This window comes from Nicotiana tabacum, chromosome 17 (assembly GCF_000715075.1).
Source record: "Nicotiana tabacum cultivar K326 chromosome 17, ASM71507v2, whole genome shotgun sequence".
In the NCBI taxonomy this organism is placed as follows: domain Eukaryota; kingdom Viridiplantae; phylum Streptophyta; class Magnoliopsida; order Solanales; family Solanaceae; genus Nicotiana; species Nicotiana tabacum.
Genome location: NC_134096.1, coordinates 73,172,758 through 73,199,143, shown reverse-complemented (window position 1 = coordinate 73,199,143; position 26,386 = coordinate 73,172,758). Strand labels below are relative to the sequence as shown.

The 26,386-nt window shown below is 38.9% G+C and overlaps 1 pseudogene; it reads right to left on the bottom strand.

Annotated features, from left to right (window-relative positions):
- Window positions 1–22,342: 22,342 nt before the first annotated feature.
- LOC107765239 (geraniol 8-hydroxylase-like) lies at window positions 22,343–24,479 on the bottom strand (annotated as a pseudogene).
- Window positions 24,480–26,386: the final 1,907 nt, after the last annotated feature.

Genomic DNA, 26,386 nt, shown 5'->3' with positions numbered 1-26,386 from the left:
CACTGACCCTGCACCGAGGAGGATTTCTTGACCGTGAATTCATCGGCAGTCGAACACCCCCGGGATTGAACATATTCAAGGGAGGTTCAGGAGTCGGTTTGTTGATGGCCACATTAGCATGGGATCTCCCAAGGTCGACCACATCGGAAGTGGTCTCATTGGTTCTGGCAGTCGTTTGGGAGGTAGAAGTAACCTTTTGGGGGGACAGATTTTGAGGTTTTTGCCATTGTTCTAAGAGAAAGCTTGAAGAAGATGGAAAAGGGTTGAAAATTTAAGGCTCAGGTATGTTGGCTTGAGTGGATGTTGAGTAAAGATTTCAAAGGAATCTCGAATACCGGAGGTAAAAATGCTAGAATGTGAAAGAGAGTAGTGAAATACTGAGGGTACGAGGGTAGACAGTTTAATGTAAAGTAAAAAAATAAATGAAAGAAGGGTTATTTATAGTGGTGCCGTGACGCTTCGCCTCCAGGGACAGCCGACCGGCAACTGACATGCATTTAATGCCATTACAGCATGACTGACGAGACATTTTGGGTTTTTTGTCGTTTATGTCACGGTGTATCGAATAAGGAATTGGGACACTCGTGTCGTTTCTCATCAGCTTACTTTCTGAGAAATGAGAGGGCTATCTGTGTAGGGTAAAAACCGGGCTCATGATACACTTTGGCCTCCAACAAGGTAAAACGAGATCGATATATCATTGCAAAATATCGGAATCGAATTAAGGATATCCTCGAGTCAGAGTACGGGGGCCGACCATCGACCCTCGATAATATCGGGGTCATGATTCGAGATCGACCTAAAACCTGAAGGACTTCGGAGAGCGTCTTCGGTCAATCAAGCACGGCCAACAGGAGGACGTAATATCCGTGACCGGCTGGATATCACGGCGTGGATCTCGACACGTATCGATGAAGAACTGGCAATCAATTGAAACAAAATTACCTTTTATAAAGTTATACTTAGAGTAGAATTCCCCTACTATATAAAGGGGGTCAGATGATTCATTAAGCACGTTGTAACACGCATTCTAAAGCAATATACTATCATTTTCACTATTATACTAAGCTTTTCTTTCATTCATCAATATTGACTATTGTGAGACCGGATCAAGGGCAAATAGTTCGCTAAGGCTGAAGACATCCTCCCCGCGTTGTTTGAATTTACTGTATTTTTATTTGTTTGTTTTAATCCAATTTATCGTTTTGTATCAAATTAATTAGTGTATCCTTAAAACAACTTACAAATTTAATTGTTATCCGATTTTGAGGCTAAACAATAAGAGTATACAAAGATAAAATAATAAGATCTGTGCTTAGGAGATTTTTCACATACAAATCATAAACTAACATACCAATTACTAAGTCATGTTTCTTTTGTTTAAAACAGAAAAGTAACTTAATTATTTATATAGCACTGAGAAGGTCACTCAACTAGATTTCTCAAATTTTTGGTGGCCAAATACCTATTTTACCCTCTAAATTATTGTGACGATCCAAAATCCCACCTCATGCATCGTGATGGCACTTAGTCTCTAAGACTACGTAAGCCGATTACAATTTCATTTCAAGCCATTTTTGTTTTTGAAATATATAATTTAATACAAGTGTCGAAACCAAAAACGGAAACAAATATAACAACCTCCCAAGACTGGTAATACTGAGTCACGAACTCTAATAGAATACATGCAATGATCTCAAGGATCGAATATACAATACTGTTCAAATAAGAGTTGATAGTACAATAAAATGGAAAGACTCCAAGGGACTGCTACAAACAATCAGCTCTACCTTGAATCCTTGCGATCAACACACTAACTTTGCCCGAGTCCGATATCTTCAATACCTAGCTCTGCACAAAAATGTGCAGAAGTGTAGTATGAGTACACTACAGTCGGTACCCAGTAAGTATCAAGACTATCCTCAGTGGAGTAGTGACGAGGTACAATCAAGACACTCACTATTCAAATAACATGTGTAATATAGCAGTATACAATAGTACTAGAAAACAACTAGCAGTGATAGAAACAAAAATCAACCAGTGATATAAACAGCAAGGCAACAAGAACACCATAATTATTACTCAAATGAATAAGGAACACAAGTACAACCAATTAAATATGCCCTTAAAATATAAATCTTTCACATATAGTTCTTTCGAATAAATACCTTCCGGATATATTTATTTCAAAAAAATATCTTTCGAACATAAAATTCTGTCAAATAAATATCTTTCGAATATACTCCTTTCAAATAAATGTCTTTCCAATATAATTCTTTCAAATAAATATCTTTCGAATACACTTCATTTCATAATCATAAAACACGAGTCTCAACCCACTTTCATATTTTCGTAACACGGGTCTTAGCCCACTTTCATATTTCCATGGAACCTCGGGCCCATAATTAAATCATCATATTTTTTTGGCACTTCGTGCCCACATTTCATATCTGTTGCGGCGTGCAACCCGATCCCATATAGCATTAATCATACATGTTGCAGCGTGCAACCCGATCCCAAATAACACTAGACATACATGTTGCGGCGTGCAACCCGATCCCATATAACATAATCTGCCCGGCAATAGCCACAGGCTCACGATTTCAACATAGATCAGACTATTATCAAGTTTACCGAAACAACAAAACAAGTTGCACAAGATATAAGAATAAACACAAGGAAAATCAAAACATCATATGAAAATTACGAACGCAATAACCCCACATCATTACATAAAAGTTAACAACACAATAACCCCACATCATCATATATCATCCTTGACAATAGCCACCCTTATTACTCATGTAATAATCTCCCTTATCCCTCCACCTTGACAATATCAATAGCCACCCTCATCGCTCCTTTAGCCACCCTTATCGCTCCTATAGCCGCCCTTGTCGCTCCGTATAATAGCCACCCTTATCACTCCGCTCAGACAATATCCCAACACACATAACCGCAATGAAATGCCACTCGTATACCCACATAATATCAACATTGGAATGCCACCCTTATATTCTCATAATAATAACTCAAATCACACAACAAATTTACACGGAATATTATCACGACAACATAACACAATCAATTCATATCACAAATTGCCCAATGGCCACAACCAATTCCAAAGGTATAACAAAATCAATAAATTTTACATCAATTAACCCAAGGCTCCACACAACGTATATAAAACCTCAAAACAACAACAGAGATGGAAAAGTAACTCAGCATAGGACAACTCCTTCTTTAATCCAAATATTTGATAAATATACATTGTGTAGAGCCTTGGGCTATTTGTTGAAATTTTAGTATATATATATATATATATATATATATATATATTAATGCCTCATTTTAAACTTATTTAATAATTATTTGCAGATAAGGATTCCATGAAGAATTTAATTCCAAGAAAATATCAAATCAACAAACACACGGAATTCACATAAAAATCCAAGTGACAATCACACCAAATTATCATATAAAATACAAATTCGACGAACAAGGAATGAGGCATGACAATTCAAGGATTTACTAAGTTCGAATAATTTTCTAATTTAATACATAAGGGTGTCTACGAATTTTAACCGATATAATTTGCAAATATAAACTAAGTACGTACTCGTCACCTTGCGTACACGCCTTTCAATCACACAATTTACACATAAGAGTCAATGTCTAAGGGGTAATTCCCCCACTCAAGGTTATGCAAGACACTTACATTTTTTAAGTTAGCCCAATATTCCAAAATTGCCTTCTTGCTTAAATTGACCTCCGGACAGCTCAAATCTATCCAAATTAATTGTATAATTTCATAAAAATTCATCAGAAATAATTCCGGATAATAAAACGTCGACTTAGAATTTTACATTAAAAAGTCAACCAAAAGTTAGCATCGGGCCCGCCTCTCGAAACCTGACAAAATATTCACGAAATTCAAACACCCATTCCGATATGAGTTCAACCATACCAATTTTATCAAATTCCAATAACAAATCGTCTTCCAAATCTTAAATTTTCGTTTTTTGCAAGATTTGGCAAAAATCTCAATTTCTTCCATCAAAACATGAATTAAACGATGAATATAGCCATGAATTTATAAAATATAATCATTTTTGGATGTAGAACACTTACCCTAGTAGAAGTCATGAAGAAATCCTCAAAATCGCCCAAGAACGGAGCTCCAAAAATTCCAATCGAAAATGAAGAAATGACCACTTTTGGTCCTTAAGTTTTTCCCCATTTTTCGCTTTTGCGGACAATTTGTCGCGCCTGCGAGCTCACTTTTGCGAGAAAATTCTCGCTTCTGCGATTCTGCCGTCTAGCTGACCCCACCGCACCTGCGGCAGAAGGTCCGTTTCTGCGATCGCGCAGGTGCAAAATGGATTTTCGCTTCTGCGCTAGCATCGCTCCTGCGTTCCAGGCACCGCACCTGCGGTGTCGCAGGTGTGCATTTTCTTTCGCTTCCGCGACCAAACACCAGCCTGTCCAATGTCGCTTCTGCGATGGCTGCCTCACTTCTGCGAGGTTGCTTCTGCGATCAATCCTCCGCAAAAGCGATTACACCAGCAAATAAAAAATCCAACAGCTCCAACCAAGGCGCAAACGATCTGAACCCCGTCCGAAATTCATCCGAGCCACCCGGGACCTCTTCCGAATATACCAATAAGTCTCGCAACACAACATGGACCAGATCGATGTTTCAAATTACATCAAACAACGCCGAAATTATGAATCGCGCCTCGAATCGAATTATGAGTTTTCAAATCTTCCAACTTCTATAATTTGCGCCGAAACGTATCAAATCAATCTGGAATGACTTCAAATTTTGCATACAAGTCATAAATGACATAATGGATCTATTCCAATTTTAGGAATCGGATTTCGACCCCGATATCAATAAAGTCAACTCCCGGTCAAATTTTCTAAAAATCCTCCATTTTCCAACTTTCGCCAAAATGCGTCGAATTGACCTACGGACTTCTAAATCCAATTCCGAACATACGCCTAAGTCCGAAATCACCATACAAAACTATTGACATCATCAAAATCCCATTCCAGAGTCATTTGCTCAAAAGTCAAACTCTTTTCATTTAAGCTTCAAAATGAGAATTGCTCTTTTAGTTTAATTCTAAACCTTCCAAAAAACCAAACTCGACTGCACATGCAAGTCATAAGACATATTACAAGGTTGCTCGGGACCTTAAGTCGCTGAACAAAACGTAAATTCTTTACACGATAAGTCGGGTTGTTACATTCTTCCCCTCTTAAATATATGTTCGTCCTCGAACGTGCAAAGAATTATTCAGAGGACATTAAATTACTGAGTGTGTTCCTACACACATACTCGCGGGTGATTCTACGTCACCAAAAATTTAGCATGGGTACGACAACACCATCTCAGTTGAGAATATTCCTTTTATCCACATTTATACACTTTAAAACTAATTTCTTACACTCCAAACATTTTCAAAAGGCCTTATTTTCACATCAATGCACGGTATTAGTTTCAATCGGCTATAGCAACTCGTGCCTACACACACATCATACGTATTCCATAATCACATCTATGGCCATAATAGTTATTTATAATTACTTTCAGCCCCGTCAATTAACCTCATATTAACTAAAACATTATTTTGAATTTTCACAACACTGGTAGCAAAACGTGAGGCATGAAGACCTCATACTTATTTACCCAAATTAATGAGTCACATTTAACGCCACCTGGTCACTCACCTCGCAGGCTAAAACTCAATAATTACAGCACGAATATGGCTAAATATACACAGAACACATAAAGGAATTATCAAATAAGCCTAACAAGCATGACTCCCCATTAGTACCATAGTACAAATTAAATTTCACAAAGGGAGAATTTAAAACAAATGAATTTAACCACAAGGATCTCATTCTGATATAACTTCCACCACAGCACGTAGCCCGGGTTAAACATATCAAATCACATCATATAAAATTGCAAGGATCTTGCCCTCAACTATGAATCACCAATACTTTGCACATTATGCCAACTGAAATTTTTCATTTCTTTTCTTTCTTCTTTTTAATAAATTCCGTGAAATAATTTTGCAATACATAATGAACCCTCATACTGGTAGGGCATATAATTCATAAAGTTGTAATTAATTATCTCGAAATTACATCAAAACCCACTGTAGTGAGTAATAAAAAGTCACTTTTGGACTCATAGCCCACAATAATATACAAAACAAAACTGATAGACATGGGCTAACACCATTAAATCTCCCAGCAGGGATAAACACGCGAGTGGAGTACAAATTTACAAACTTGCCATATAAGGAGCATGAAAGGAGCTTTCACCTCGATAATCGGGATTGAATCAAAATAAGAATAGTGCTCCTCTATTATGAATTAAATGATACCTAGAGCACAATGAGTACTCTGAATTGCGGGCTGGGATAAACGACTACCCGAGACTCTGCCGTGATGAGTCATAGCTGCAGAGTAAATTCCACTGAATCCTTCAGAGTTCCTAGACCTTTTGGCCTCCTTAGACTCATTTTCCTCACTTCGAACACGTTCTAATATTCTGGCAATCTCTAATACTTGATGAAATGGAATGTCAGTCTGCAAATCTCGAGCCATACATATTTTAAAATCACAATAGAGCCCTTTAATAAATCTGTGTACTCTCTCTCTAATTGTAGGAACCAAGATAGGTGCGTGATGGGCTAACTCACAGAACCTGATAGCATATTCGGACACCGTCATGGTGCCCTGACGCAATCGCCCAAACTCTAGACGACATGCATCCCGAAGAGTCTGGGTAACAAACCTTTTCAACAACATTTCTGAAACCTGAGCCTAAGTTGGTGGTGTTGCATCGGTTGTTCTGTCCTCTTCCTAAGCTTACCACCAACGATATGCTGCTCCTGACAACTGAAATGTAGTAAAGAAAACTCCGCTCACTTCCACAATACCCATGGTGCGGAGAATACGGTGGCACTTTTCTAGAAATCCCTGGGCATCATCGGTAGCTATGCCACTGAAAGTAGGTGGACTATACCTCTTAAATCTCTCAAGTCTCTTTTGTTCTTCTTCTGATGTCTCTTGCCTGAACTCAGGCTGAACCGGAATAACAGGCTATACTGGTACTATACCCGGAACATGACCAATGCGAACATGCTGCTCTGGAGTACGGGCGGTAGGAGTCTGAACTCCTCCCCCGCTCTGTGAAATATTTGGTGAAACAGAAATCAATCCCGCCTGAGTCAATGTACCAAACATGTTCAAGAACTGTACTAAAGTCTCCTAAAGTCCGGGGGTAACATCGGGTGCTACCGATACTTGTCCCCCAACTGGAGCTACTGGCGGCTCTTGAACTGCTCCTCTGACCGACGTTCTAGCTGTGATACATTCCCTTCCTCGGCCCCGGCCTCTTGCAGCCCTAGCAGTATGCGCGGGTGTCTGCTCAGCTGACCCGGTAGCACGTGTCATCACCATCTGTGAGAGAATAGAAATACAAAGGCTCAAATTCCAAATTCAAAAAATTATGCACGAAAGGAATGAAAGAATTGGAAATTTCCTAACAGTTCTGTAGCCTCTCGAAGATAAGTACAGACGTCTCCGTACCGATCCGCAAGACTCTACTAAACTCGTTCATGACTCGTAGAACCTATGAACCTAGAGATCTGATACCAACTTGTCACGGCCCAAAATCCCACCTCATGCGTCGTGATGGCACTTAGTCTCTAAGACTAAGTAAGCCGATTACAATTTCATTTCAAGCCATTTTCTTTTTAAACAAATTATTTAATACAAGTGTTGAAACCAAAGTGGAAACAAATATAACAACCTCCTAAGACTGGTAATATTGAGTCACGAACTCTAACTGAATACATGCAATGATCTCAAGGATCGAATATACAATACTGTTCGAATAAGAGTTGACAGTACAATAAAATGAAAAGACTCTAAGGGACTGCGATGACCAATCAGCTCTACCTTGAATCATTGTAATCAACACACTAACTCTGCCCGAGTCTGATATCTCCAATACCTGGCTCTGCACAAAAATGTGCAGAAGTGTAGTATGAGTACACCACAGTCGGTACCCAGTAAGTATCAAGACTAACCTCGGTGGAGTAGTGACGAGGTACAGTCAAGACACTCACTAGTCAAATAACCTGTGCAATATAGCAGTATACAATAGTACTGGAAAATAACTAGCAATGATAACAACAAAAATCAACCAGTGATATAAACAGCAAGGCAACAAGAACACCATAATTATTACTCAAACGAATAAGGAACACAAGTACAACCAACTAAACATGTCCTTCAAATATAAATCTTTCACATATAATTCTTTCGAATAAATATCTTCCGAATATATTTCTTTCAAATAAATATCTTTTGAATATACTCCTTTCAAATAAATGTCTTTCGAATATAATTCTTTCAAATAAATATCTTTCAAATATACTTCTTTCAAATAAATGTCACTCTGTGACACCTCATTTCATAATCATAAAACACGAGTCTCAGCCCACTTTCATATTTTCGTAACTCGGATCTCAGCCCACTTTTATATTTCCACGGAACCTCGTGCCTATAAATTAATCATCATATTTTTTCCGGCACCTCGTGCCCACATTTCATATATGTTGTGGTGTGCAACCCGATCCCATATAACATTAATCATACTTGTTGCGGCGTGCAACTGTCACGATCCAAAATCTCACCTGTCATGATGGCGCCTATCTCAATACTAGGCAAGTCGATAATCTCAATAAAATACCATATCTTTTAAATTTGAAAACATAATATTTAATTTCAATGGAAGAAATCTCACAAGTACAAATATAAACACTCCCAAAATCCGGTGTCACCGAGTACATGAGCATCTATACATTACAAGTTTGGAAAACATGGTCTATAATAATCTGAGGCCCAATACAATAAACAAAAAGATAGGGAATGAGAGACAAGGTCTGCGAAACATGACAGCTACATCTGAATCTCCGAAAAATCGGCTGTGTGAAAGAATCAACACCCACTGTATCCGGGATCACCTGGATCTGCACACGAAGTGCAGGGTGTAGTATGAGTACAACCAACTCAGTGAGTAACAATGATAAATAAAGAACTGAAAGTAGTGACGAGCTTCTCAACTAAGTCCAAATACAATACTTTCCAATATAAAAGAGTAAGCATGCTCTCAAGTTCAACATTTAAGATTACACTAAAATTTCATATCAAGTTTGACCAAAACTAAAAATAATATTTTTCCAAAATTTTCGAAATAGTATATGTGACAACTGAAATGCAGCAAATAATGAAATCAATGCATTCTCTCAGAGTAACAGTCACTCAGTCCTCCTATTCACTCCAACCTTACAGTCACTCTTTCCTCACAGTCAGTCTTTCCTCGCAGTCACTCATCACTCGGCACTCGCACTCAGTATGTACATGCGCTCACTGGGGGTGTACAGACTCCGGAGGGGCTCCTTCAGCCCAAGCGGTATATCAAGCCAATCATGGCATAAATCAATAAAAATATACTGCGGCGTGCAGCCAGATCCATAAATATCCTCACAATTAGGCCCTTGGGCTCACTCAGTCATCAACCTCTCCAGTCTCTCGGGCTCTCAGAAGTCATGATAATCAGCCCAAAATTTGATAATATGATGTTTTAGTAAATAGCAACAGAGACTGAGATATGATATGAAATGAATAAACATGACTGAGTGCGAAATTACAATTTGAACATATAATTCAACCACAGAAATGACCCCAATGGGTACCAATAATAACAGCATATGTCTAAGTATGATTTTTTAATACGAGTCTCAGCTCAATTTTCCTCAACACGTAGAGAATGTATGGATATCAATAGATAATTCAACTACACAGTCCCATGGAATTTTATCAAGTCACAATTCCTACGGTGCACGCCCACACGCCCGTCACCTAGCATGTGCGTCACCTCAAAACCAATCACATAACACATAATCCGGGGTTCCAAACCCTCAGGACAATTTAAAATTATTACTTACCTCAAATCGCGTAATTTCTTATTCTGCTATGCCTTTGCCTCGTGAATTATCCTCCAAACGCCTCGAATCTAGACACAAATAATTTGATTCAGTCAATAAAAATTATAGAAATTAATTCCATATGAAAATACAATTTTTTGCATAAAAATCCGAAATTTCATCCAAAAATCGCCACGTCTCGGAACCCGACAAAAGTTACAAAATTCGAAAGCCCATTCAACCACGAGTCTAACCATATCAATTTTACCAAAATCCGATCTCAACTCAACCCTCAAATCTTCAAATTAAACCGAGAGGGTTTTTCAAAATTTTCAACTTAATTCACCCATTAAATGATGGATTCAAAGGCATAATCATGGAAATTAATCAAAACTGGATAAGAATCACTTACCCCAAACACCCACACAAGAATCTCTCCAAAAATCGCCTTCTACCGAGCTCCCAATTCAATTTTGTGTTATGAACTCATAACCCCCATTTTGGGACTTTTAATTCTAACCAGAAATGCCTTCATCGCGTTCGCGAAGCACAAAAATGTTCTACCAAGATTCCTTTTTCGCGTTCACGATGCCTTCCGACCTCTGCCCTTCGAGTTTGCGAGACACAAGACGCGTTCGCGAAGGCTTAACGTCGGGCAGGCCCCAGCTCCCTTTCCTCTTCGCGTTCGTGTCCGCCCACTCGCGTTCGCGTAGGCTTCCCTAGTCTCTTCTTCGCGTTCGCGTCTCCTTGATCATGTTCGTGATGGCTAAATCCCAGCAACCCAAATTCATTCTTTGCGAACGTGTGAGATCCTTCACGTTCACGAAGAACAATACTAGACACCAGTTCCAGCAGTGGCAAAACAAGGAAAAATGATCTGAAACCATCCCGGAATTCACCCAAGGCCCCCGAGACCTCAACCAAACAAACCGTCAAGTCCCATAACATCATATGAACTTAGTTGATCCCTCAAATCACCTCGAACAACGCTAAAACCATGAATCATACCCCAATTCAAGCCTAATGAACTTTAAAATTTCAAGTTTCCACAAACGACGCCGGAACCAATCAAATCAAGTCCGATTGATCTCAAATTTTTCACACAAGTCATAAATGACATAACGGACCTATTAAAATTTTCAAAATCAGATTTCGACCCTGATATCAAAAAGTCAACTGCCCGGTCAAACTTCCCAAAAATTCGACTTTCGCCATTTCAAGCCTAATTCTACTACGGACCTCCAAATAATTTTTCGGACATGCTCCTAAGTACAAAATCATCATACAGAGCTATTGGAATCATCAGAATTCAAATCCGAGGTTGTTTACACATAAGTCAATATTCGGTCATCTTTTCCAACTTAAGTTTACAATTGTGAGACTAAATATCTCAATTCACTCTGAAATCCTTCTGGGCCCGAACCAATTAAACCGGTAAGTCATAAAACAACTGTAAAGCATAACTTGAGCAGTAAATAGGGGAACGAGGTTATAATACTTAAAACGACCGGCCAGGTCATTACATTCTCCCCTCTTTAACAAACTTTCGTCCTCGAACGGGTTTTGAATCATACCTGGAGTCTCAAATAGGTGTGGATATTTGCTCTGTATCTCCCGCTCAGTCTCCCAAGTAGCTTCTCCAACTGGCTGGCCTCTCCACTACACTTTTACTAAATCTATGTTCTTTGATCTCAACTTTCGAACCTGCCGGTCTAAAATGGCCACCAGCTCCACATCATAAGTCAAATTACCATCCAACTGCATTGTGCTGAAATCCAAAACATGAGACGGATCCTCGACATACTTCCAAAGCATAGATACATGAAACATTGGATGAACACTCGATAGACTAGGCGGCAATGCAAGTTCATAAGCCACCTCTCTAATCTTCTTAAGTATTTCAAAAGGCCCAATATACCGAGGGCTCAACTTGCCCTTTTTTCCGAACCTCAACACACCCTTCATGGGTGAAATCTTTAGCAAAACCTTCTCCCCAACCATGTAAGAAACATTACGGACCTTCCTATCGGCATAACTCTTCTGTTTAGAATGCGCCATGCGAGGTCGTTCCTGAATCACTTTGACCTTATTCAAAGCATCCTGAACCAAGTCAGTACCCAATAGCCTAGCCTCACCGGGCTCCAACTAACCGACCAGAGATCGGCACCGTCTCCTATATAAAGCCTCATACGGAGCCATCTGAATGCTCGATTGGTAGTTGTTATTGTAAGAAAACTCCGCGAGTGGCAAAAACTGATCCCAAGAACCCCCAAAATCAATGACACAAGTGCGTAGCATATCCTCCAATATTTGAATAGTGCGCTCGGACTGTCCATCCATCTGAGGGTGAAATGTTGTACTCAACTGAACCTGTGTGCCCAATTCTCGCTACACTGCTCTCCAAAACTGTGATATAAACTGTGTACCAAGAGTTGTTCCTAAACCTTCGAATCACTATTCCACCTTACCACGCACATACCAAGGGGTGATCCCACGTCACCCTATTCTATATAGGCCTGACAACACAACATAATTGAAAATCATTAATTTAACCTTAGCCCAAAAATCTTGGAGCCCAATTTCTAACATCCAGAATTCTTTTCAAGACCCGAATCTCACATCTACACACTGTATAAGTCTGAACAAGTTATATCAAGCCATAACCATAATCCTAGATATAATAACATAACATACCACACAACTCACATATTCGCAACACAATTCCCGATCACAGTAACTACTCAAAACCAACCAAGTACTAGTATAAAACCCCGCATTCAATAGAACTTCATTCCAAAACCTTCGTACACCACCGATAATGAAAGAAACATACATAAACTCACAACCATTCACCAGATCAATGGGTCATGGATCTTCCTTCGTTCAACAAGTATCATAGCCAGTTATTTAAGCCACATTCTAAATTATTCTCCCAAACACGCCGTAATCAAACATGATAGTACCCATTCTAGGTCCAATGATCTTATATTATCAAACACAACTATTCCACAGACATGCTTCACCAATATAACTCAAGCCACAAACTGCGCAATCCGTGCACCCAAAACAAAATAGGAAATGTCTCAAAGAAGAGAACCGTTTCGCAAGCTCAAAAAGCACCACTACAACCGCAACGCTATGAGCTCACCATACATAGTTGAACCAAGACACAAGAATCTAATAACGGTAACCATCTCTCCCAGATCTCACATTAACATTACCCGTGCGACATGGTCACAAGCCTCCAGTCCAAGCATATCATACAGGAGCAATCCAACAAGTGCACATATATATGGTAATTGAAATAAGACTCTTATGCTCTTGGACTGGTATAAATAACATGCCATAGAGTAGGCATGTGCAAAGTGTGCTATCACAACTCAATTCGGCAAGTTAACGTAGAAATAACAACTACCAAGTTTATTCAGGGAATTAGCCTCTTTGTAACCTCGAGTATACCCCAAGTAGTTCTCAACAAGGTAAGAATACGAGAAACGCTGAATATTTATGCTTAACAGTCAACTCTAAGCATATCATAGCCTAGGCAGTCTTCCGAGCACGAATAATTGCCCTGGTGCTCTTACATAGGCTCAAACCCCATACATATGCGCACTCATAGTGCGTAGCTATTACAAATAATTAGCGTAGCTAGTGCCTCCACTACGTTTAAATAAAACACTCACCTCAAATAGGACGCAACCCTGAAACAATATGCTTCGGAGAACTCCCAGTCTCCAAATTCATAGAACACATGAACCACTGTAACTGATCCCAACTCCAGCACTCGAATGACTAACACATTTTGCATGCACGATCATCCTACGAGGAATACTTTCATAATTCTTCCGTGCCACATAGAAATAATTTGATTATCATCAGTCTATCAATCAGGTGAGTACCACAATACTAATGAACATCTGTAAGTCAATACAATGTGCCTACTGAAATACGCACCCTTCTCAAGGATTACCGGGCAGCTATAACATTCGTCTAAACATCTGAAATTGACCATTCTGTCCATAATTCATGATCTTCCTCTTAAGACTGAACTGCCACCTCGTACATGTAAATCTTAATCCTGCACAACATACCATATCTATCATGTCATCATGTGACAAGCATAAGAACCACGTTATCAACTCTGGGTAACTAGCAAATTACATACCCGGACATTTAGAAAACTTCATTTTGCTTCCTCCCAGGAGGAATTCATAATACACAGGTCACGCAGGTCACCAAACCCAAGAATATTGCCACCAAAATTTCTGTAAAGTATCACAACATCATAATTACCCCATAAATACCACAATCATAACACTCACTCTGAAAATACGTTATGTGAATTTAAAATTGTTCATCTTTCCTTTCTTATACTGAAATGTAGAATCCATAGTCAAGCAGAATTACTGCACGTCCCGATACCATCCAATGTAAGTAACCAATTCTAGTGAAATACAAATTCGAAAAATTTTCAATTGCCACATACATATTTTGAATCCATTAGAACCCTCTCGAGAGTCATCCACTCTGCTCAAATCTAATTTTCTTCGCCCAAACGGGCCGAACTACCTATGTTCAACTAGCACAACAACACCCCAAAGAAGTAACCATGCCTTAACGCACCCGAGCAAATTCATACACCGTGCACACTACATCCGTCACGAATAACAACTCACTCATCCCATGATTTTTATATACTCATAAAGCGCAATATAACCCGTATTTAGGAATCTCAGTACTCGAGTCATCCTCGATCTCAACCTCTGCAAGTCATAACTAATCCACAAGTACACCTCAGACCAAAACTAAATTTTAACATATAACTATGAATTGAATTACCAATAGCAGGCCCCCCCACTTGGCTCAAAACCATAGAACAAAACATTCTCTAACTCACAATACCCATCCTTTATTACTGCAGTTAGTTCAATGAAAATTATTCTTAAGCTCATGCAACACCAACCATAAAATACCTCAATCATCCTCAAAACTCGCATTCATTCTCTTAACACTCAAGTCAACTTTCTCAACCTGATTCAAATTAAAATCTCAACACATACACCCCGTTGGCAGAAAAGAAACTCTTCACTTACATTATAAGGAACACACCTACGTAGATTACTCCGCAGGGGATAACCCACATGCGTAGACTCAAATTGGTATCTTGTTATACCCTTTCGCAGTCACAATTACTATGCAATCACTTAGTCTATCTGAGTCCAAACTCATTAACTAGACATGAGAATTTAATTTATCCCAAAATTTAACAACGTGAAAGATCCTTCAAAACATTCATACTCGAGACTGTACGTCACATCAAAACGAATATCAAGCACCCAATGGCCCTTTTTACATTTCAAGGAAACACTTCTCGTCACATTCAAATCATCTTATCACATCCCGCAGTGACATCATAATCGTCACAAAGCCATTCCACCACTCATCGAGCCACAAATTCCACTCGTAGGGACATTACCAGACATATGAGTCCAAATGTACAAGTAACAACTGAAGCTACCGAGATTAAGTTGCGGTCTAACCCTGGCCTCGAGTCCTCCAGACTGGCCCATCACCAAAACATAGAATACTCATCTCGAATCTCGTTCATGGAATCACAAGCCGGTGATGCACAACTGATACCGAGCGCTCACATGCGCACACGAATGTGTGGAAGGAATTCAAAGAGTTATGTTTCAAGCTGAATCTATTCCGCATGACAGAATACAAGAAAGGGAAATTTTCCTAAGGGTTCGACAGCCTCTCGAAGATAAGTACAAACTTCTCCGTACAGATCCACAAGACTCTACTAAACCTGCTCAGGACTCGTAAGACCTATGTAACCTAGGCTCTGATACCAACTTGTCACGACCCAAAATCTCACCGGTCGTGATGGTACCTATCTCAATACTAGGCAAGCCAACAATCTCAATAAAATACCATATCTTTTAAATTTGAAAACATAATATTTAATTTCAGTGGAAGAAATCTCACAAGTACAAATATAAATACTCCCAAAACTCGGTGTCACTGAGTACATGAGTTTCTATACATTACAAGTGTAGAAAATACGGTGTATAATAATCTGAGACCAAATACAATAAACAAAAAGATAGGGAAGGAGAGACAAGGTCTGCGAAACATGGCAGCTACCTCTGAATCTCCGGAAAATCGACTATGTGAAAGAATCAACACCCACTGTATCCGGGATCACCTGGATCTGCACACGAAGAGCAGGGTGTAGTATGAGTACAACCAAATCAGTAAGTAACAATGATAAATAAGGAACTGAAAGTAGTGACGAGTTTCTCAGCTAAGTCCAAATACAATACTTTCCAATATAAAAGAGTAAGCATGCTCTCAAGTTCAACATTTAAGATTTCACTGAAATTTCATATCAAGTTTGACCGAAACCGAAAATAATGTTTTTCCGAAATTTTTGAAATAGCGATATATGACAGCTGAAATGCAACAAATAATAAAATCAATGCATCCTCTCAGAGTAACAGTCACTTAGTCCTCCCATTCAATCCAACCTCACAGTCACTCTTTCCTCACAGTCACTCATTCCTCATAGTCACTCATCACTCGGCACTCGGTACTCGGCACTCGCACTCAGTAGGTACCTGCGCTCACTAGGGGTGTGTACAGACTCCGGAGGGGCTCCTTCAGCCCAAGCGCTATATCAAGCCAATCATGCCATAAATCAATAAAAACATATTGCGGCGTGCAGCCCGATCAATAAATATCCTCACAATTACGCCATCGGCCTCACTCAGTCATCAACCTTTCCAGTCTCTCGGGCTCCCATAAATCATGATAATCAGCCCAAAATTTGATAATATGATGTTTTAGTAAATAGCAACAGAGACTGAGATATGATATGAAATGAATAAACATGACTGAGTGCGAAATTACAATTTAAACATATAATTTAACCACGGAAATGACCCCAATGGGTACCAATAATAACAGCATATGTCTAAGTATGATTTTTTAATACAAGTCTCTGCTCAATTTTCCTTAACACTTAGAGAATGTACGGATATCAACAGATAATTTAACTACACAGTCCCATGGAATTTTACCAAGTCATAATTCCTACGGTGCACGCCCACACGCCCGTCACCTAGCATGTGCGCCACCTCAAAACCAATCACATAACACATAATCCGGGGTTTCATACCCTTAGGACCAAATTTAAAACTGTTACTTACCTCAAATCGCATAATTTCTTATTCCGCAATGCCTTTGCCTCATCAAAAAATTACTCTCGGAACCCGACAAAAGTCACAAAATCTGAAAGCTCATTAAACCACCAGTCTAACCATACCAATTTTACCAAAATCCGACCTCAACTCGACCCTCAAATCTTCAAATTAACCGAGAGGGTTTTTTAAAGTTTTCAACTTAATTCACCCATTAAATGATGGATTCAAAGGCATAATCATGGAAATTAATCAAATTTGGATAACAATCACTTACCCCAAACACCCACGCAAGAATCTCTCCAAATATCGCCTTCTACCGAGCTCCCAATTCAATTATGTGTTATGAACTCATAACCCCCGTTTTGGAACTTTTAATTTTGCCCAGAAATGCCTTCATCGCGTTCGCGACCATAGCTTCGCGTTCGCGAAGCACAAAAATGTGCTACCAAGATTCCTTCTTCACGTTCGCGATCTCCTCATCGCATTCACGATGCCTTCCGACCTCTGACCTTCACATTCGCGAGACACGAGACGCGTTCGCGAAGGCTTAATGCCAGGCAGGCCCCAGCTCTCTTTCCTCTTTGTGTTCACGTCGCCCACTCGCGTTCGCGTAGGCTTCCCCAGTCTCTTCTTCGCGTTCACGTCTCCTTGATCGTGTTCGCTATGGGTAAATCCCAGAAGCCCAAATTCCTTCTTCGCAAATGCGTGAGATCCTTCGCGTTCGCGAAGAACAATACCAGACACCAGTTCCAGTAGTGGCAAAATAAGGAAAAATGATCTGAAACCATCCCGAAAATCACCCGGGGCCCCCGGGACCTCAACCAAACATACCGTCAAGTCCCATAACATCATATGAACTTAGTCGAACCCTTAAATCACCTCGAACAACGCTAAAATCATGAATCATACCGCAATTCAAGCCTAATGAACTTTGAAATTTCAAGTTTCCACAAACGTCGCCGGAACCTATCAAATCAAGTCCGATTGACCTCAAATTTTGCACACAAGTCATAAATGACATAACGGACCAATTAAAATTTTCAGAATCGAATTTCATCCCCGATATCAAAAAGTCAACCCCCCAGTCAAACTTTTCAAAAATTCGACTTTCGCCATTTCAAGCCTAATTCCACTACGGACCTCCAAATAATTTTTCGGACACGCTCCTAAGTCCAAAATTACCATACAGAACTATTGGAATCATAAGAATTAAATTTCGAGGTCTTTTACACATAAGTCAATATAAGGTCAACTTTTCCAACTTAAGTTTTTAATTATGAGACTAAATGTCTCAATTCACTCTGAAATCCTTCCGGACTCGAACCAACTAACCCAGTAAATCATAAAATAACTGTAAAGCATAACTTGAGCAGTAAATGGGGGAACGAGATTATAATACTAAAAATGTCGTTACAGCAACTCGGTCCCATATAACACTAATCATACATGTTTCGACGTGCAACCTGATCCCATATAACATAATCTGCCCGGCAATAGCCACAGGCTCACGATTTCAACATAGATTAGACTATTATCAAGTTTACTAAAACAACAAAATAAGTTGCACAAGATATAAGAATAAACACAAGAAAAATCAAAACATCACATGAAAATTACCAACGCAATAACCCCACTTCATCACATAAAAGTTACCAACATATTAACCCCATATCATCATATATCATCCCTGACAATAGCCACCATTATCACTCCTGTAATAACATCCCTTATCCATCCACCATGACAATATCAATAGCCACCCTTATCGCTCGTATAGCCACCCTTATCGCTCCGTATAATAGCCACCCTTATCACTCCGCTCAGACAATATCCCAACACACAAAACCAGAGTGAAATGCCACCCTTATAATCACATAATATCAATAGTGGAATTCCACCCTTATATCCTCATAATAATAACTCAAATCGCACAACAAATTTACACGGAATATTATCACGACAACATAACACAATCAATTCATATCACAAATTGCCCAATGGCCACAACCAATTCCAAAGGTATAACAAAATCAATAAATTTTACATCAATTAACCCAAGGCTCCACACAACGTATATAAAACCTCAAAAACAATAAAGATGAAAAAGTAACTCAGCATAGGACAACGCCTTCTTTAATCCAAATTTTAATACATATATATATATATATATATATATATATATATATATATATATATATATGTATGTATGTATGTATGTATGTATGTATGTATAAATATTTGCAGATAAGGATTCCATCATGAATTTAATTCCAAGAAAATATCAAATCAACAAACACACGGAATTCACATAAAAATCCAAGTGACAATCGCACCAAATTATCATATAAAATATAAATTCGACAAACAAGGAATGAGGCATGACAATTCAAGGATTTACTAAGTTCCAACAATTTTTTAATTTAATACATAAGGACGTCTACGAATTTTAACCGATATAATTTGCACATATAAACTAAGTACGTACTTGTCTACTTGCATACACCGCTTTCAATCACACAATTTACACATAAGACTCAATGCCTAAGGGGTAATTCCCACATTCAAGGCTAGGCAAGATACTTACCTTTTTGAAGTTAGGCCAATATTCCAAAATCGCCTTCTTGCTTAAATTGACCTCCGGACAGCTCAAATCTATCCAAATTAATTGTATAACTTCATTAAAATTCATCGAAAATAATTTCGTATAATAAAACGTCGACTTAGAATTTTATATTAAAAAGTCAACCAAAAATCAACGTGTGGCCCGCCTCTCGGAACCCGACAAAATTTTCAAGAAATCCGAACATTCATTCTGATACGAGTTCAACCATACCAATTTTATCGAATTCCAATAACAAATCGTCCTCCAAATCTTAAATTTTTGTTTTTTTTTTAAAGATTTTGCAAAAATCTCAATTTCTTCCATCAAAACCCGAATTAAATGATGAGTATAGCCATGGATTTATGAAATATAATTACTTTTGGATGTAGAATACTTACCCCAGTCGAAGTCATGAAGAAATCCTCAAAATCGCCCAAGAACTGATCTCCAAAAATCCCAATCGAAAATGAAGAAATGACCATTTTTGGTCCTTAAGTTTCTGCCCAGTTTCCGCTTCTGCAAACAATTTGTCACGCCTGCGAGCTCGCTTTTGTGAGAAAATTCTCGCTTCTGCGATTCTTCCGTCCAGCTGACCCCATCACACCTGCGGTAGAAGGTCCGCTTCTGTGATCACGCAGGTGCGAAATGGAATTCCGCTTATGCGCTAGCATCGCTCCTGCGTTCCAGGCACCGCACCTGCGGTGTCGCAGGTGCGCACTTTCTTCCGCTTCCGTGACCAAACACCAGCCCTGTCCAATGTCGCTTCTGTGATGGCTGCCTCGCTTCTGCGAGGTCGCTTCTGCGATCAAGCCTCCGCATAAGCGATTGCACCAGGAAATAAAAATTCCAGCAGCTCCAACCAAGATTCAAATGATCTGAACCCCGTCCGAAATTCATCTGAGCCATCCGGGACCTCTTCCGAATAAACCAATAATTCCCGTAATACAACACTGACTTGCTCGAGGTTTTAAATTACATCAAACAACGCCAAAATTACGAATCGCGCCTCGAATCGAATTATGAGTTTTCAAATCTTTCAACTTCTATAATTTGCGCCGAAACGTATGAAATCAATCCGGAATGACTTCAAATTTTGCGCACAAGTCATAAATGACATAATGGAGCTGTTCCAATTTTCGAAATCGAATTTTGACCACGATATCAATAAAGTCAACTCCCGGTCAAACTTTCTAAAAATCCTCCATTTTCCAACTTTCGCCAAAATGCGTCGAATTGACCTACGGACTTCCAAATCCAATTCCGAATATACGCATAAGTCCGAAATCACCATACGAAGCTATTGACATCATCAAAATTCCATTCCGGAGTCGTTTGCTCAAAAGTCAAATTACGGTCAAACTCTTTTTCATTTAAGCTTCAAAATGAGAATTGCTCTTTCAATTTAATTCCAAACCTTCCGAGAAACCAAACTCGACCGTACACGCAAGTCATAACACATATTACAAAGTTGCTAGGGACCTTAAGTCGCTGAACGGAACGTAAATACTTAAAACGACAAGTCGGGTCGTTACAATTATCAACCTGTATTGTTTTAATACTTTTTAATATTATAATTTTTTTTTTCTCTTTTTGCTCTATATTATGGACTTACCTATAGAATAAATAAATTTTATAATTAAAAAGGAAAAAAATAGTTATCAGGCACATAAATATTATATTAAAAATCATGTTTAAGTTATCAAAATAAGAGTTTAAGCACCTGAAATTGATGAATAAAATAATTGATCAGGGTAAAAAGTTTAATTAAAATAATTTGTTCGTACCAATAATTTAGATAAAAACAACAAAAACTCAAAAAAAAAAAAATTACACAATTGAGAAAGAAAGAGAATAAAAGCTTTTAAAGGATATATTCCATGTGTGTAATATAAAAAATAAACTATCTAATATAAAGGTATATTTATAATATACATTATATATGCTTAAAAATTACTTAATTATATTGTTCCAACATTATATATGCCTGAAAATAATTTTTTCTTTTTTTTACTTTAGAAAGAAGATTTATTTATTCTACATGTAAGTTAAGAATATAGAGTAATAGATAAAAAACCATATTTATGAAAAAGGTATTAAAAAATAAAGGTTGATAAATTAGAGGATGAAGTAGGTATTTGACTACCGAATGTTTGAAAAATCTAGTTGAGTGACCTTCCGAGTGTTATAAAAATAGTTAAGTGATTTTTCTATTACAAACGAAAGAAACATGAATTTAATAGATAATTTTGAATAGTTGAGTAATCATTCGAAGAATGTACTCCAAGATGTACCTTAGTAGTTTATTCTTTTTCAACTAGTTAAATGAGTATACAAGGGAAAAAAAGAGATCCGTGCTTAGGAAATTTGCACACACAAATCATGAACTAATATAGTAAAATGTTCAATTTCATTATTCATGACTAAGGTATAACATCAAGACTCCCCAATTTTATAATTTTGGGTGTTGCCTTGTCAGTAATAATGTTATTAAATGGCTAATTTGAAGCCTATATTTATACCAGAATAGGGACAGCTCGTAAAGGACTTGATCTTGCTAGTGAAATGCCAAACCTTTCTTCCACATCCAAATCCTCTGGTGCAATATCCCCTTCAGCTTTCCAATCAAATGAATTCAATAATGAACCCAACATTACAGACAATGTCCTGGTTGCCAACGGTAACCCCGGGCAAATTCTTCGACCGGCACCAAATGGAATGAGCTCAAAATCATGGCCAAAAACATCCATTTTCGTATTCCCAAAATCTTTCTGGCTTAAATGACAAAGGATCCTCCCAAATAGTTGTGTCGCGGCCCATTGACCATACGTGCACCAACACTTGAGAGCCTTTTGGAATAAAGAATCCACACGCCTCAACGTCTTGGTCTACCTTGCGAATCAAAAAGGGAACTGGTGGATGTAACCGCAAGGTTTCTTTCACTATGCACTGCAGATAAGGGAGCGAGCAATATCGGCTTCTTCTATTACCTCGCCTTTGCCAATAACTTGTGCAAGCTCGGCTTTAGCGTTTTTCATAATATCTGGTTTTCTCATGACCTCTACCATTGGCCATTCTAATGTATTTTAAGTTGTATCAGTTCCCGCAACTAAAAGGTCCTGCAACATAATAAGGAATGTCAAAACTTATAAATTAGAAGTCACAACGGTGAGTATGCTTTTTTATTATTCTGAGGTAGTAAATGTATATTCTTTTCAACATAAATAAACCAATGTAGTATATGAGTATAGCTCTTCTCCTAATATGCATTAATGTAACTGTGATAATAAATCTGTGCACAACTTGGCCAAAAGCAGGAGGGAAAATTAGATCCTGAAACGTGTTAAGGTCAAAACGAATCGAATGAAGATGAATAGAGCAGCACTTGACAAATAAAGAACTTAACGAAGATAAAGAAATTGAAAATACCAGGCACAAGTGTTCTATCTGATGTTTGTCAATTGCCTGTGGATCCTCCGGGCTAGTATTTAACAAAACATCAAGAACATCAGTGCTACCACTATTCGGCAATTTCGTCCTTGCTCTAATCGTTCATCGATCAATCCCTCAATCTACTGAAGCAACTTATCAAAATGCTTTCCTATGCGTCGCCTTATCCCTTGAGGATCAATATATTTCAACACGGGGAAATAATCAGCTAAATTGGGCTTACCAGCTTCTTCCATGATATTCCACACTGCATCCTTAAATTCTTTGCCTGAATTTGCATAAGGGTCCACTACATCCTTGGAAAAAATAGTACTCCTAAGTAAATTCATAGAGGTCTCAAAAGCAGCTTGGCCTATATCCACTGCCTCCCCTGTTTGGTTACACCGACGGCAATAAGCAATAAAATCCTGGATCTTTCGGGACCTGAAATTATAAGTGACAACATTATAGCTTGTTAGTAACCCGCCAAAGCTGTCAGGTTTAAACACACGTAAGATTATGACCGTCTATTGACTTGACCCAGTTAAACCCAAAATGACCCATCAAATATCGGGTCAAAACAATGTAATCAAGCAAACTTATCTTGAAAACATTTTCTTTTTGAAAAAAGCAAAATAAAAAAAGATGGTAAGTTGGGTCATATTGGTTCAAACTTATTTTGACTAAGAGCAAACTTTGGACAGGTTAGTTCATAACGTTTTATTGATCTGACCGTCCAAGTTTAACTCAACCAAGCCAATTTGCCATCTGTACCTGAGATGCTGATATTTATCAAGCCTGCTGCCTGAGAAAATATTAGAATTCAGGATTTTCCACAGGGATCTCCAACGAGTAGTAACTGGTAGAAATACACAGAAAATTGATAGTGATTATGGGTATGGAGTGCATCTGGGATAGTTCTGCTGGAGAAGGCCAAATCTTGGTTTTTAAGTACTTGTTTAGCCACAGCTGATGAAGATATCACCACCGTCGTTATTTGGCCCAATCTGAGGCTGATTATTGGACCATACTTTGCTGCAAGCCTAGCAAGTGACTGGTGGGGTTGATCACCAAGAATGTTATGCAAATTTCCAATCAATGGTAGGGAAATTGGTCCTGGTGGAAGTTTTTTGTTACATATGTGTTGCTTATTGCTAGCCAACAAATGCCTTGAACCAAAGTCCAAGCAAGTAGCAATCCACCTATAATTGCTAGATAATCCATAGGAATGTTATATTCTATCCAGAGTACGTGCCTTGCATGGTCTAGTCCAGTGCTTAAATACTGCAATATATCTTAAATATAGAAGGTGTCAACGGTGCTTAAATACTGCATCATTATTTACCCGTAAATCGGTACAGCTAAATTTGTTCGTGATTTCTAGACAGATGAGTCAGTTAGATCCCAAAGATCATAAATTAATCGATTTAGGTATAAGATACTTAGCTCAAAATGTAGATGGAATGATAGATTCAAAGAGCCCAGGAACAAGGATTCCGGGCACAGTGATGATAAGATTCACAAGTGAGAGAGAGAAAAAGGTATCAGATTACTGTTTAAAATATAGTCAATGTATTCTAGAAAAATCGTCCCTTACAATGATAATTGAGCCTATTATTTATAGCTCAGTGGGCATATTGGTCGGGCCCACCACTAATGACAATTATTGGAATGTGATAATGAAAAACTAACGGTAAACATAAATGCTCAGATCTTATTAATGAGTCGTTGTTCTTTAATGTTGTGGAATATTCTTCAGTAAATGTTACCGGGCGCAACATGCTTAATCCCTTTGCGTAATTGTGTCCGGTTTTACATTCCTCCCGGTTTTGACTCCATATGTCCTCTTCTTCTCAGACGGCCACGTAACATACCAAATTTTCTGCACCAAAGAATCTGCGCCCGAATGGTTACCACATATTCCTTCGTGGATTTCTCTCATGACGTAGCTAGCTTCAGATGTTCCTAGGCATCGGGCCAGCGGGCCTTGGAATAATTTTCTGTACAACTGCCCTTTTCTCGAAGCTATATCGCGCAGCTTTAGTCCGCAGTGCTCTCGATGCCTTGGGGTCTTTGGGTAGTTTCCCTTGTTCGAGATAATCGATTATCTCGTTTCTCCAGTCCTAGACCAGGTTGGTTGAATTTACCTCATAGTAACTCTTTGTGTCTAAGGCTGAGTTCATCAGTGAACTATTGCCCCCGATTCTGGTCCCTGAACTTCTGTTGATGAGCCCAGATTTGCTAACGCATCTACTTCCGCATTTTTTTCCCTCGGGATGTGGGTTATTGACCACTCTCGAAACCTGATTTACCACGTACGGTTGCATTCTCTCATCTTTGGTATCAAAAATTCTGTAGACCTGATTTACCACCAGTTGCGAGTCACATTTGATGTTGATTGCTTCGGAGTCGATCCCCCAGGCCAATTCGAGCCCTGCAATCAAAGCTTCGTATTCCGCTTCATTGTTAGTTTAAGTAATCGTCCTGATGGCTTGCCTTAAGGTTTCCCCCGAAGGCATGACCAGGACTATTCCGAGCCCGGACCCTTTCACATTTGAAGCTCCGTCCGTAAATAAGGTCCAGACTCCCGATGTCGGCTCTGACACCATTATTGCCTCTTTGGAGGCCAGGGGCATCAACCCTGGGCTGAAATCGGCTACGAAGTGAGCCAGGACCTGCAACTTAATCGCAGTCTGAGGCTTATACTCTATATCAAAATCGCTCATTTGGACGGCCCATTTGGCCAATCTACCTAAGAGCTCGGGTTTATGGAGGATATTCCTCAGAGGAAAAGTAGTCACCACCGCTATCGGGTGGCACTGGAAGTAGGGCCTCAGCTTCCGAGGGGCCACCACAAGGGCTAAGGCCAATTTTTCCAAATGTGGGTAGCGATTTTCTACTCCAGAGAAAGTTTTGCAAACGTAATACGTAGGGGATTGCGTACCTTTTTCCTCTCGGACCAAGACTGCGCTTACCGCGACTTCCGAGACCGCCAGGTAGACCAGCAATGTTTATCCTTCTTTAGGCTTCGACAGTAAAAGGGGGCTCGACAAGTATTTCATTATTTCCTTCAAGTCTTGTTGACATTCTGGCGTCCACTCGAAGTTATTCTTCCTTTTTAGCAGTGCGAA